Source organism: Pseudophryne corroboree, chromosome 11 (genome assembly GCF_028390025.1).
Source record: "Pseudophryne corroboree isolate aPseCor3 chromosome 11, aPseCor3.hap2, whole genome shotgun sequence".
Lineage (NCBI taxonomy): Eukaryota > Metazoa > Chordata > Amphibia > Anura > Myobatrachidae > Pseudophryne > Pseudophryne corroboree.
In genome coordinates, this window is record NC_086454.1 from 82091076 (window position 1) to 82105876 (window position 14801).

The window sequence follows — 14801 nt, forward strand, 5'->3', positions numbered from 1 at the left end:
TCATATAGAAGTAAGGGTCTACCATTTGAAGAAATTTTACAATTATGTATGTCTAATGTTTCATCAAATTGGAGTTGGTGGGTTACATTACTTAACTTTTTTGGCTGATTTCTCATGGAATGACCCACCCCCACATACCATCAGACATCCATAGGTGCCATCAGACCTACCCACATGCTCCTTACATGCCATCAGACATCCCCAGGGGCCATCAGACCTACCCACATGCTCTTAACATGCCATCAGACATACTCATATGCTCTGTTACATGCCACCAAACCTCCACGTGCAATCTCGCCCTCCCACACATGCCATCAGACCCCTGCATGTGCCCTCAGATCTCCACACATGACTTCAGATACCCCACACATGGCATTAGGCCCACTACACGTGTCCACTCTGAGGAGTAATACAAATGTTACCAAAGTAAATATCTACTTACTGCAAAGTGACTTCTCCTAAAGAGAGTTTCATTACTAACCAAAACACTAACAAATACATTACTTTGTGACTCATGTTACTGATTATTGTGAAGAGGATTTCTTCTACAGTAGAGAGTGGAGTTACTAACGTTGCTATTAACATCCTAACAGTTTGTAAGATTTATTGTCTTATCCTATCTGTAACTACTATTGACTGCTCCAATACAGACATTGGGGGTCATTCAGCAACAGTCGTAACTGCTGCGCACGCGCAGTTTGGCTGATTTCGGCCATCTGTGCATGCGCAGCAGTGCAAATGCGCGTGTGCAGGGGTCAAAATGTGATTGCATCCAAGGAGGATGCATTCTTATTTTGGTTGACAGCACCGGGGAAGGGGGCTTTACAGCATTTCGTGGGAGTGGTCCGGCCAACACAGGCGTAGGGTTGGACCGGTTTCGGGGCGGCTACAAGACATCACATGCAGTCGTTCCGATGAAAAAGATGGCAGTGCTGCGGCTGCATACGCAGTCATGCTGCGGATGCAGGGGGGCATCCGCAATCTAATTGTGATCGCAGCGCTGGGCAGGATTTAGCATGCTGGGAGTCCTTGGGCAGCCCCAGCATGCGAACACAAGCAGTAGCAGATTCTGCAGCTCATTTTGAATAGGGTCCATTGTTCCTATATTTGAGAAGTGTACAGATATGATGTGCATTTTCTTTCTACTTACTCTCCATGTTATATATACAAATTGAGTTCCTTTATACATGTGTGCTTCTTTCTGAAAATTATTGGCAGATATGTGCCTATTTCTATTCTTTCTCTTTGTATGTAATAATAATAATAATAATAATACTAATAATCATAGAGAAGGCAGAAGAAAACAACATAATAATAATAATAATAATAATAATAATAATAATAATCATCCTCATCATAGAGAAGGCAGAAGAAAACTAAATAATAATAATAATAATAATAATCATAAAGAAGGCAGAAGAAAACAACATAATAAGGAGATTTATGGTAAGATTTACCATTGTTAAATCTCTTTCTGCGAGGTACACTGGATTCCACAGGGAATAACATTGGGGTGTAAAGTTGGATCTTGATCCAAGGCACCAACAGGCTAAAGCTTTGACTGTTCCCAGGATGCACTGCACCGCCTCCTCTATATCCCCGCCTCCAGGCACTGGAGCTCAGTTTTGTTAACCAGTCCAATGTAGTGGCAGGTAAAAGAGACGACAGTAGTTAGTAGCCACAGATAACCACATTCTCACGACAGGAGAAGGTACCAGCGGCTAATGCCATACAAACCCAAAGATGCTAAGTGCGTCAGGGTGGGCGCCCTGTGGAATCCTGTGTACCTCGCAGAAAGAGATTTAACACTGGTAAGTCTTACCATAAATCTCCTTTTCTGCAGCGGTTTACACTGGTATTCCACAGGGAATAACATCAGAGATGTCCTAAAGCAGTTCCTCATGGGAGGGGATGCACTGTAGCGGGCACAAGAACCCGGCATCCAAAGGAAGCATCCTGGGAGGCGGAAGAATCAAAGGCATAGAACCTGATGAACGTTCCCTGAGGGCCTTGTAGCTGCCTTGCACAATTGTTCTAGGGGCGCGCCACGGTTGGCCCCCCAATAAGGTCCAACAGACCGAGTAGAATGGGCCTTGATAGTAGCAGGAGCTGGAAGTCCAGCCTGCACATAAGCTTGTGCAATCACCATTCTAATCCATCTGGCCAAGGTCTGCTTATTCGCAGGCCAGCCACGTTTGTGAAAACCAAGAAGGACAAAGAGAGAATCAGATCTCCTAAGAGAGGCGGTTCTCTTCACATATATATGGAGAGCTCGTACCACATCCAAAGACCGGTCTTTGGAAGACAAACCAGGAGAGATAAAGGCCGGAGACACCTCCTAAGGCAGATAACCAGGGTGAGTTCTAAGAACGGGGTAAGGTACCCAAATCTGAAACCCTTCTAGCAGAGGCAATAGCCAGCAAAAACAAGACCTTGAGTGTAAGCCACTTAAGTTCCACAGACTCAAGAGGTTCAAACGGAGACTGTTGTAGGGAAACCAGAACAACCGACAAATCCCAAGGAGCCACAGGAGGGACATAAGGAGGTTGAATCTGTATAACACCCTGAATGAAAGTATGAATGTCAGGCAGAGACGCAATTTTTCTCTGAAACCATACCGACAAGGCTGAAATATGAATCTTGAGGGAGGCCAGACGAAGGCCTAAGTCCAAGCCCTGTTGCAGAAAAGCCAAAAGTTTGGCAGTACTGAACTTGTATGCTTCATAATTCTTAGCCGCACACCAGGTGAAGTAAGAACTCCAGACCCTATAATAAATCCGAGCCAAAGCCGGTTTACGGGCTTTCAACATAGTTTGAATGACCACCTCAGAAAATCCTTTGGCCCTCAGAACTGAAGCTTCAAGAGCTACACCGTCAAAGCCAGTCGGGCCAGATCCTGGTAGACACAAGGGCCCTGAACGAGGAGGACTGGGCGTTGTGGAAGAAGAAGAGGACGCTCTATCGAGAGACCCTGCAGGTTTGAGAACCAATGCCATCTGGGCCACGCCGGAGCAATTAGAAGTAGTATTCCTCCTTCTTGCCTGAACTTCCTTATTACCCTGGGCAGGAGTGACACCGGAGGGAACACATATGGCAGACGAAAGTTCCATGGACTTACCAGCGTGTCCACGAACGCTGCTTGAGGATCCCTTGTCTGAAGACCGGAACTTTGTGATTGTGTCGAGACACCATCAGGTCTACATCTGGTAGGCCCCACTTATCCACTAGGAGTTGAAAGACTTCCGGATGAAGGCTCCATTCTTCAGCGTGTACGTCCTGATGACTGAGGAAGTCTGCCTCCCAGTTGAAGACCCCCGGAATGAACACTGCTGATATGGCTGGCAGATGGCGTTCCGCCCATTGAAGAGTCTTTGACACTTCCATCATTGCCATGCGGCTTCGAGTGCCGCCTTGATGATTTATGTAGGCCACCGTGGTGGCGTCGTCCGACTGTACTTGAACAGGCCTGTTCTGTACCAGAGGCAGGGTCAGTTTCAGAGCATTGAACACTGCCTGCAGCTCCAGAATGTTTATCAGAAGGAGAGATTCCTCCCTGGTCCAGCGACCATGAAGAGAGTGTTGCTCCAAAACCGCGCCCCAACCCCGCAGACTGGCATTCTTCGTTAGGAGGACCCAGTTGGAGATCTAGAAGGGACGACCCCTGCTCAATTTTGGTCCTGGAGCCACTAGCTCAGAGACAGACGAACTTCCAGAGTCAAGGAAATCATGTGAGACCTGATCCGATGAGGCAGGCTGTCCCACTTGGAAAGGATCAACCGCTGCAGAGGGCGAGAATGAAATTGAGCGTACTCTACCATGTCGAAAGCCGACACCATGAGGCCTAGTACTTGCAACGCCGAGTGTATCGACACACGTGGGCGAGAAAGGAAGCATCTTATCCTGCCCTGAAGTTTCAGGACCTTCTCCGGAGACAAGAACAACCGTTGGTTGTGTTTGTCCAGTAACGCCCCCAGGTGCACAATGCTCTGAGCAGGGACCAACAAGGATTTCTTCCAGTTGAAGAGCCACCCGTGGGCTTTAAGGAATTGTACCATCAGTTCCAGATGATGGAGGAGAACCTCTGGGGAGCCAGGATCAACAAATCATCCAGATACGATAGGATCCTGATACCCTAACAGCGTAGAAGGGCCGTCATGACCGCCATGACCTTGGTGAAGATTCGTGGAGCCGTGGTCAGTCCAAAAGGCAAGGCCTGGAATTGATAATGTAGGTTGCCAATAGCAAACCGCAGATATTTACTGATGCGACATGGCAATAGGTATATGTAGGTAAGCATCCTGTATGTCCAGGGATACCATATAGTCCTTGGGCTCTAAGGCCAGAACAATAGAGCAAAGAGTTTCCATGCAGAATTTGAATACCTTCATAAATTTGTTCAAAGACTTGAGGTTGAGAATGGGCCGGGAGGATCCATTCGGTTTCGGAACTATGAACAGCGTTGAATAGTATCCCCTGCCTCTCTGAGCCAGAGGCACCGGCACTATCACTCCTGTGTCCAGGAGGGATTGTACCACCAAATGTAGAGTTTTTGCTTTCAACGGATCCGAAGGGATATTTGTCGAGCAAAACTGTCGAAGGGGACGTTTCTTGAAAGAGATGGCGTATCCGTGAGTGACGACTTCCCTCACCCAGGCATCCAAAGTGGTCTGTAACCATACCTGGGCAAACCGCAGAAGTCGGCCTCCCATTCTGGGGTTCCCCCGGGGAAGGCCTGCCCCGTCACGCAGCAGGTTTGTCTGGTGTGGAAGCAGGCTGACGGGCAGCCCAGGAACGTTTAGGTTTGGGCTTAGAGGTTTTTAGAAGTGCGAGCCTGTTTCGGGTACGCCTGACCCTTAGCTTTACTTGGAGGTCGAAAGGAACGAAAGCTGGTACTCTTAGCCTTCAGAGCCGAAGGATTAGTACTCGGCAGACATGCAGTTTTAGCAGACGCTAAGTCAGCAACAATCTTGTTCAGATATTCCCCAAAAAGGATGTCTCCCTTAAAAGGGATCACCTCCAAGGTCTTTTTAGAGTCCAGATCCACAGACCAGGACCGCAACCACAGAATCCAGCGAGCCAGAATGGACGTAGTAGAGGCTTTGGCTGCCAGCACACCGGAATCAGAGGCCGCCTCCTGAATATAATGAGAGGCTGTGGAAATATATGAAAGACACTGTTTGGAATTATCAGAAAAATTCAGAGGTAGCTCCGCCTCAACTTCTTGAACCCAGGCTTCAATAGCTTCAAAAAGTTCAGGTTTATCATCAATCTGAAGAATCAGTTTGATAGCCTCCAAGAGGTCAGGAATATCCACCTGTGTTGTAGATTCCCCATCAGATGCATCTGCATCAGTGTCTGATGGCTCAGTATATACGCCATCTTCATCGAGTGAAGTATGCGAAACATGCGTGGACTGTTAGGAAGAAATGGCTCACTTAGATGACCCTATGACCCAGGAGGGCCAGGGTCAGGCTTTTGTTTAACCAAAGTCTGATTTAACTGCTGTAACTGAGTAGACAGAGTATCCACTCATGGTGGATTTACAACAGGGACAATATGTGATTGTAGAAGCAACAGGAGGTCACACAAGTCCCGCAAGTTTCGTTACTAGCGTAGTCAGTAAATTATAAAAACCAGCACAAAGTGGGTCTTGGTGTGCCACTGGTGCTGCAGGCTGCCCGAGGGGTACAGAACACCCACTACCTGGACCCTCAGATGGAATATTTTACTCAGATAAATCTGCGGTGTCAGCACTGCATGACGCATGATCAGCCACGGATCTCCCGCCCTGTGACGCAGACATTATTGGAGAGTGTAGCCCTAGGGCGTACAATATAGCCAGACACAGTACCTGACAAAAAAAAAAACCTGTATAATGTGACTGCAAATGAGGATTTAAGTGGTATAAAGTGACTGAAATACACAGAGAAAAATACCAAACAGTATATCCTGTGAAACACTATATATAGGACCCTGATGCACTTAGCCCCCGTCAGGGTACAGAATATAGGGATAGCAATATGTGTAAGATACATGGAATAGGAACCACACGGCAGCTATAGGCACACACAGTCACATGTACAATGCAGAAATTATTGCAAACAACAATAAAACTGCACTGGACTAGCAACACTACGTAAAGCTATGTATGAATACAGATTGCCACGATCCGGGTAACTGGGCGCCATTACTTACCATCCAAATGTCTCCTGAGGCTGGCTCAGCGTTCCAGGGTCGGATCTCAGTGGAGTAGCTGAAATCCATAATCTGTATTTCCCTCCTGTCATCTCGCAGCGCTGTCACAGTGGCCTCATGTTGTTTTCAGATTGGCGTCTCCGGCCCGCTGCGGCCTCCACCGCAGCTCCTATGTTTGCAATTCACAGAGTCTTCAGGATAGCGTCTATTGTCTGCCGCGGCTTCTGATGACGCTTGGGAGTTCCAGTGTACAAGTTGTCTGTGTTGCGGCTCTTGCTCTCTGCGGCATCCACCGCCATTACTACTGAACTTTCCACATGGTTTTCTCAAATTAACTTTTCCCTCCAAGCGCTGCATGGGCGCAGCCATGTTGGTTTTAGTCACATGATTCACTTTACTCCAATCCGCTGCTCCACTGAAACCTGCATGATTGCTCAGCCAATGCCTGCCTCCCTGCAGGTATAAATATCCTGTGTCTGGGACTAGAATCTGTTAGTGCTTTGGTTGTCAAACCTTGTGTTACCAGGTCTCTCCTTGCTGTGGACATTGCTGTTACAGGTTTCCATCTCCTGCTCTCAACCTCCACTAGAGACCTGCACCAGCCTTCCACCTTGCGGTGCCGCCTGACTCCCCAGTGCTCTGCCTTTGTCATTCCTGGCTATTGATACACCAGCTTCCAGCGCCAAGCTCACAGTGGTGTTTTGACTCACATTACCAGTGCTCTGCCGCTGGGTATCTACTGTTTCATTGCACTCTAGCATCATACCAGCACAGTACTTGTTACCTTGTCATCTGACCGGTTCCGTCCGGTACGCTCAGCAGTCTACCACATTACCCAGTATTGCCAGCTTCTAAGGACCACCTGCTGACTAGTTCCTTATCTCTACTTCTGTATCCTGCAGATGTGTTCTCTGGTTAAGGACATACCAACTCTTGGCCTATAAGAACTGTACCTGATATTACCAGTGCCCTGTGGCATCCACCATTCTGCAAGCTCTAAGGAACTGTGGTTATTTCTGCATTCATTATATTCGTGCAAAGTACTACTGCTGTGTTTAAAGAACTGTGCTCAATAAAATCCATAGACTTTTACCTCATTTGTCGTGGTCACATCTTCGGGCATTTCTACTGCAGATCATCTGCATGTCTAGGGGTCTGATTCAACCCTCTAAGTTTAAGTTTACCTCAGCCCCTACAACTGAGGCTTGCTCTCGTCAGCTCCAGCCCTCAGTTGTGACAGTAAGCACTGACCTAATGGATCCGGCCAGAGACCAAGACCAAGCGGCCAGGCCGATGCAAGAACCGGCAGCCCGAATTGAACATCAGGAGGCTGCACAAGGCCATGTCATCCGCTGTCTACAGGATCTCTCTTCACGGCTGGATGGAATTCAAACAACTCTCCGTGGTTCAGGGGCATTTAGTGTGGCAACTGCAATACCTATGGTGGTAACCCCACCCACCATACCCATTTCTGCTCCACGACTTCATTTGCCGACACCTGCTAAATTTGATCTGTCCCCAAAGGCCCGTAGAGGATTTCTTAATCAGTGTGAGATCCATTTTGAGTTAAAACCTGGCAGTTTTCCAACTGAACGCACTAAAATTGCCTATATCATCTCCCTCCTCAGTGGCTCCGCCCTTGATTGGGCATCACCCCTATGGGAGAGATCGGATGCTCTGTTATCCTCATATACAAACTTCGTGGCAACGTTTAGGTGCATCTTCGACGAGCCAGGCCGTGTAACCTCTGCTTCTTCTGAAATCCTCCGCTTACGTCAGGGAACACGAACTGTTGGTCAATATTTGATACAGTTCCAAATTTTGGCTTCAGAACTTTCTTGGAACGATGACGCTCTTTATGCAGCTTTTTGGCATGGCTTATCCGAACGCATTAAAGATGAGCTGGCTGCCAGAGACTTACCAACAAAATTAAATGAGCTTATATCCCTCTGCACTAAGGTCGAGCTTCGGGTTCGTGAAAGGGCAATTGAGCGAGGAAGGTCAGCCCTTCCTAAGACTTCCACTACTCCTCCTCCTCATCAGCCATCTCCGCCCAAAGACGAACCCATGCAAATTGGTCATTCCCGTCTTTCACCAGCAGAGCGTAGAAGACGGCTCTCTGAACGTCTCTGTTTGTATTGTGCTGTGCCTTCTCATGTCATCAACGCTTGTCCCAAGCGTCCGGGAAACTCCAAGTCTTAGCCTGCCGGGGAGAGGCTCGGCTAGGAGTAATGAAGTCCTCTCCTTCTTCAAGTGATTGTAACCTTCCAGTTTCGCTTCTAGTGGCAAAGCGCACCAGGAACCTTATTGCCCTGCTGGACTCAGGAGCATCTGGGAACTTTATGACTGAGGAATATGTCAAGCGGTGGTCTCTACCCACTGAGAGACATTCATCTTCCATATCCTTGACTGCCGTGGATGGCAGTAAGATTTCCGATGTAGTTATTTCCTCCAAAACCCTGCCTATCCGTCTGAAGGTAGGAGCCCTCCATTCAGGGCTGATTTCCTTCCTGGTGATTCAAAAGGCCACTCATCCTGTAGTTTTAGGCCTTCCATGGCTTCGTCTTCATAACCCTCACGTTGATTGGAGGACTACCCATATCCTGGCATGGGGTCCCTCCTGCTCAGAGACTTGCCTCTCTAAAGTACTTCCAGTTTGTTCATCCTCCTCCAAATCATCTGATGTTCCACCTTCTCCATACCGTGACTTCACAGACGTGTTCAGCAAAACCTCTGCAGATATTCTTCCTCCTAATAGGGAATGGGATTGCCCTATCGACCTCATTCCAGGGAGGATTCCACCTCGAGGTCGAGTATATCCATTATCATTACCAGAGACTCATTCTATGGAATAATACATTAAAGAAAATCTAGCTAAGGGATTCATCCGACCTTCTTCCTCTCCAGCTGGTGCCGGCTTCTTCTTCGTCAAGAAGAAGGATGGGGCCGGCGGCCATGTATAGATTACCGTGGTCTGAATGAAATTACTGTGAAAAATTGGTACCCTCTACATCTCATTACCAAATTATTTGACCGCGTAAGTGGAGCCACGATTTTTACCAAATTAGATCTCAGGGGTGTTTACAACCTCATCTGCATCCGAAAGGGAGACGAGTGGAAAACCGCATTTAACACCCGTGATGGACATTACGAGTACCTCGTCATGCCTTTCGGACTCAGTAACGCTCCGGCTGTGTTCCAACACTTCGTGAACGAGACCTTCAGAGATATCTTATATCGTCATGCCGTGGTTTATCTCGATGACATCCTTATCTTTGCTAATTACTTGGCTGAACATCATTTCTGGGTGAAGGAGGTCTTGTCCTGTCTTCATGCCAACCATCTTTACTGCAAGCTGGAGAAGTGTGTCTTTGAAGTAAAGTCCATTCCGTTTCTAAGATACATTGTGTCTGGTTCCAGGCTAGCGATGGATCCTGAAAAGCTTCAAGCTATTCGTGATTGGCCGATACCTACAACCCTCAAGGGTATCCAAAGATTCTTAGGATTCGCCAATTATTATAGGAAATTTATTCGAGACTTTTCCACCATTGTGGCGCCTGTTACTGCCCTTACAAAGAAGGGTGCTAATCTTTCCAAGTGGTCGGAAGAAGCCACTCAAGCCTTTCATCTGTTAAAACAAAGATTTGTCTCAGCTCCAGTGTTGAAACAGCTAGATACCTGCTCGCCTTTTACCCTTGAGGTAGATGCCTCTGCTGTCGGAGTTGGCGCAGTCCTGTCTCAGAGAGCCGATGATGGTCATCTACATCCTTGTGGCTTCTTCTCACGGAAGTTCTCCCCTGCCGAACACAATTACGCCATAGGCGATCAAGAACTTTTGGCTATCAAACTCGCTCTGGAGGAGTGGAGATATTTGTTAGAGGGAGCTTCACATACTGTTACCATTCAGACGGACCACAAAAATCTTCTGTATTTAAAAGGCGCTCAATGTCTCAACCCTCGTCAGGCCAGGTGGGCACTCTTTAAGATTTGACTTTAAACTTCAGTTTTGTCCAGGGTCACAGAATCGCAAGGCTGATGCCCTTTCCCGTTCCTGGGAGCAAGAAAATGAGTCTGAGTCTACTGACAAGCATTATATTATTGATCCAGTGGCATTCTCCGCAGTGAGGTTGGACTCTACGCCCCCGCCAGGGAAAAGTTTTGTTAAACTGGCCCTCAGAAGGAAGCTCTTGCATTAGGCACATTCCTCTCGCTTCGCTGGACATAAAGGCATCCAAAAGACCTTTGAATTTGTTGCCAGATCCTACTGGTGGCCGACCCTTAAAAAGGACATCACCGAATTTATTGCATCTTGCCCAAAATGTGCCCAACACAAAGTACCTCGCCAGTCACCCGCTGGGCATCTGGTTCCTTTATCCGTTCCTCATCGTCCATGGACTCATATATTGATGGACTTTGTTACAGATCTTCCCATGTGTAATAAATTTAATACCATCTGGGTGGTAGTTGACCAGTTCACCAAGATGGCTCATTTCATTTCACTTACTGGTCTTCCATCAGCTTCTAAGTTGGCTCAAGTCTTCATTCAAGAAATCTTCAGACTACATGGTCTCCCTGAGGAGATAATTTCTGACAGGGGTGTTCAGTTTGTAGCCAAATTCTGGCAAAGTTTGTGCCTTGCCCTCCAAGTCAAATTAAAGTTTTCCACAGCTTATCATCCCCAAACCAACGGGCAAACAGAGCGAGTGAATCAAGACTTGGAGGCCTTCCTCCGTATATATGTGTCTTCATCTGAAGATGATTGCGTTCAACTTCTTCCATGGGCCGAATTTTGTCACAACAATCAGTATCATTCTTCTTCTTCTTCCACGCCATTTTTCTCCAACTACGGATTTCACCCAAAAGTTCCTGAATTCCAACCACTTCCAGCAACATCGGTGCCTGCAGCTGATATTACTCTTTGTCAGTTTTTAAATAACTGGAGAAATGTTCATGCAGCCCTTCTAAAAGCGTCATCCAGGTACAAGCAGTTTGCTGACAAGAAGCGTAGGGCAATTCCTGCCCTCAAGGTGGTTGATCGTGTCTGGGTGCCAAGCATGAAATTTGCTCCTCGGCATATAGGTCCTTTTCAAATTGACCAAGTCATCAATCCTGTGGCTTACAAACTTCTGTTACCTCCATTCCTGAAGATTCCTAGAACTTTTCAAGTTTCACTCCTTAAACCAGTCATCCTGAACCGATATCATTCAATGCTCCCCTCTGCGCCCAGAGTCCAAACTTGTGGTGTTGAGTATGAAGTTGCCAAGATCCTGGATTCTCGTTCCAGGGTCGGATCTCAGCGGGGTAGCTGAGATCCATAATCTGTATTTCCCTCCTGTCATCTCGCAGCGCTGTCACAGCGGCCTCATGTTGTTTTCAGATTGGCGTCTCCGGCCCGCTGCGGCCTCCACCGCCGCTCCTATGTTTGCAATTCACAGAGTCATCAGGATAGCGTCTACTGTCTGCCGTGGCTTCTGATGTCGCTTGGGAGTTCCAGTGTACAAGTTGTCTGTGTGGCGGCTCTTGCTCTCTGCGGCATCCGCCGCCATTACTGCTGAACTTTCCACATGGTTTTCTCAAACTTACTTTTCCCTCCAAGCGCTGCATGGGCGCAGCCATGTTGGTTTTAGTCACATGATTCACTTTACTCCAATCCGCTGCTCCACTGAAACCTGCATGATTGCTCAGCCAATGCCTGCCTCCCTGCAGGTATAAATATCCTGTGTCTGGGCTTGTCAAACCTTGTGTTACCAGGTCTCTCCTTGCTGTGAACATTGCTGTTACAGGTTTCCAGCTCCTGTTCTCAACCTCCACTAGAGACCCGCACCAGCCTTCCACCTTGCGGTGCCGCCTTACTCCCCAGTGCTCTGCCTTTGTCATTCCTGGCTATTGATACACCAGCTTCCAGCACCAAGCTCACAGTGGTGTTTTGACTCCTCACATTACCAGTGCTCTGCCGCTGGGTATCTACTGTTTCAACGCACTCTAGCATCATACCAGCACAGTACTTGTTACCTTGTCATCTGACCGGTTCCATCCAGTACGCCCAGCAGTCTACCACATTACCCAGTATTGCCAGCTTCTAAGGACCACCTGCTGACTAGTTCCTTATCTCTACTTCTGTATCCTGCAGACGGGTTCTCTGGTTAAGAACATACCAACTCTTGGCCTATAAGAACTGTACCTGATATTACCAGTGCCCTGTGGCATCCACCATTCTGCAAGCTCTAAGGAACTGTGGTTATTTCTGCATTCATTATATTCGTGCAAAGTACTACTGCTGTGTTTAAAGAACTGTGCTCAATAAAAACCATAGAGTTTTACCTCATTTGTCGTGGTCACATCTTCGGCCATTTCTACTGCAGATCATCTGCATGTCTAGGGGTCTGATTCAACCCTCTAAGTTTAAGTTTACCTCAGCCCCTACAACTGAGGCTTCCTCTTGTCAGCTCCAGCCCTCAGTTGTGACACAGATATAACAATGCACAGTAAATACTGGATGTATATCACTGAATACTTGTACTAAACATTCCTGTAGTTATGCACTTGTTCTTAACTAACACTGTGTAAACGACATGCAGAATACTTAAGTGTCCTGTAAATGTACAGCACTGATGAGGCAGGTAGCTTTACAGAGGAGGCAGTGCCCAGCAGTCCCAGAATCAGCTCAGCTCTGTGTAATGGTGCCCAAACGCTGACAGGGAGTGAGGGAGAGAGAGAGATGCAGCTCCAGGGCGGGAACATCTGCTGTAGATGGTGCCTGGTGCTGGTGGAGGGGCTACAGGTCAGAGCCTTATTCCCTCTGCTGGACTTCACCACCGGGTACTATGGAGCCTGTACTAAACGGATTTTAGTAAATCCGACCTGTGCTCCTTGCACTGGTGGATATAGTGTGGTCCCTTCACGGCCACACTGTCCACGCCAGCGGCGCGGTCTGTCTCCGGAGACCACGATCGCGTTTTCGGCGGGTCCCGCCTGGGGGACCCTCTTACCTACTCCCTATCGTGCGGCCACGCGATCCAGAAGAGCAGCAGCGGTACGTGTGCCTGATGAGACCGGAGCGACTCCGCTGTAAGTACCCGGCAACCAGGGTATACAGCACCGCTGGGGGAGGTGAGGGAGCCGCAGCACTATGAGAATTTAGATTATTTCTAATAAATATTTAAAATGCCAGCATTAATATATGCTGCGGTCGCAAGGCGCATCTTATTACCATATACGATAAAAGTGCGTTGTACATCGCAAACACTATGGGGGTAATTCCAAGTTGATCGCAGCAGGAAATTTTTTAGCAGTTGGGCAAAACCATGTGCACTGCAGGGGGGGGGGGGCAGATATAACATTTGCAGAGAGAGTTAGATTTGGGTGGGTTATATTGTTTCTGTGCAGGGTAAATACTGGCTGCTTTATTTTTACACTGCAATTTAGATTGCAGATTGAACACACCACACCCAAATCTAACTCTCTCTGCACATGTTATATCTATCCCCCCTGCAGTGCACATGGTTTTGCCCAACTGCTAAAAAATTTCCTGCTGCGATCAACTTGGAATTACCCCCTATGTCCCTCAAGAGAAAACAAGCACTCGCACACATAGGCTGAGGTCCAATGCTCAGAGATATATATATTTGATATTAAAAGGGTATACATACAATATAACATATGTACAGTATATAGATGGTTACAGAGTTACAATTACACAAGAAGAATGGTGTGTGTGTGTGTGTGTGTGTGTGTGTGTGTGTGTGTGTGTGTGTGTGTGTGTGTGTGTGTGTGTGTGTGTTGTGTAAGTGTGTGTGTGAGAATGTATCAGAGAGAGAGCTGCCTGGCATCTGAGTCCCTTTATACAGTAAAATAATGGGTGCATACAAAAGTGGGTTTCATCTTCTTCCATTGGTCCAGGAGCCAGACCTCTCAAGAACTCAGCGGCTCATAGGTCAGTGTGAGGGCTTTTGTCCTAGGTTACAAACACATGTGTCTGCCCCCAGGGTCATGCTGTGAAGCCAGTTTCAAGTCTCAGAAAGTCCTTTGTATTCATACATTTAATCATAACTAATCGTTGCAATGTGCTACAATTTAACCACAGCTATCAAATTAACACACTCATTCCCCTGATTATTTTGTTACCAAGCATGACATATATATCTGATGTTAAACTCAATTATATAATTTAATACATAATGATGCTAAACATGTTTTGTCTATGTGTTGTATGAATATGTTGTATATGTCTTTGTGGCTTCTCTGTGCGAATGCGTATGCTACCGTATATGCGCAAAACGCACGGACAGAGACCCATATGTTTGGAGTTTACATGTGCTGTGTATGTAATATTTTTGACTTCGACAACTATATGTCAGCATTTTAGCTGCCTGCACTGCAGGCACCAACTTACAAGCTGAGCTCCAGTGCCTGGAGGCAGGGTTATAGAGGAGGCAGTGCAGTGCATCTTGGGAACAGTCAAAGATTTAACCTGTTGGTGCCTCGGATCAAGATCCAACTCTACACCCCAATGTTATTCCCTGTGGAATACCAGTGTACCCCGCTGCAGAAATAATAAATAATAATAAAAACATAATAATAATCATCATCATCATCATAGAGAAGTC

At 47.1% G+C, this 14801-nt stretch overlaps 1 protein-coding gene across 3 annotated transcripts in view; it reads right to left on the reverse strand.

The window, feature by feature from the left end:
- CCDC73 (coiled-coil domain containing 73) overlaps positions 1-14801 on the reverse strand; it is a 410197-nt gene that overhangs the window by 261430 nt on the left and 133966 nt on the right. The gene's annotated exons all lie outside the window — the stretch shown is intronic.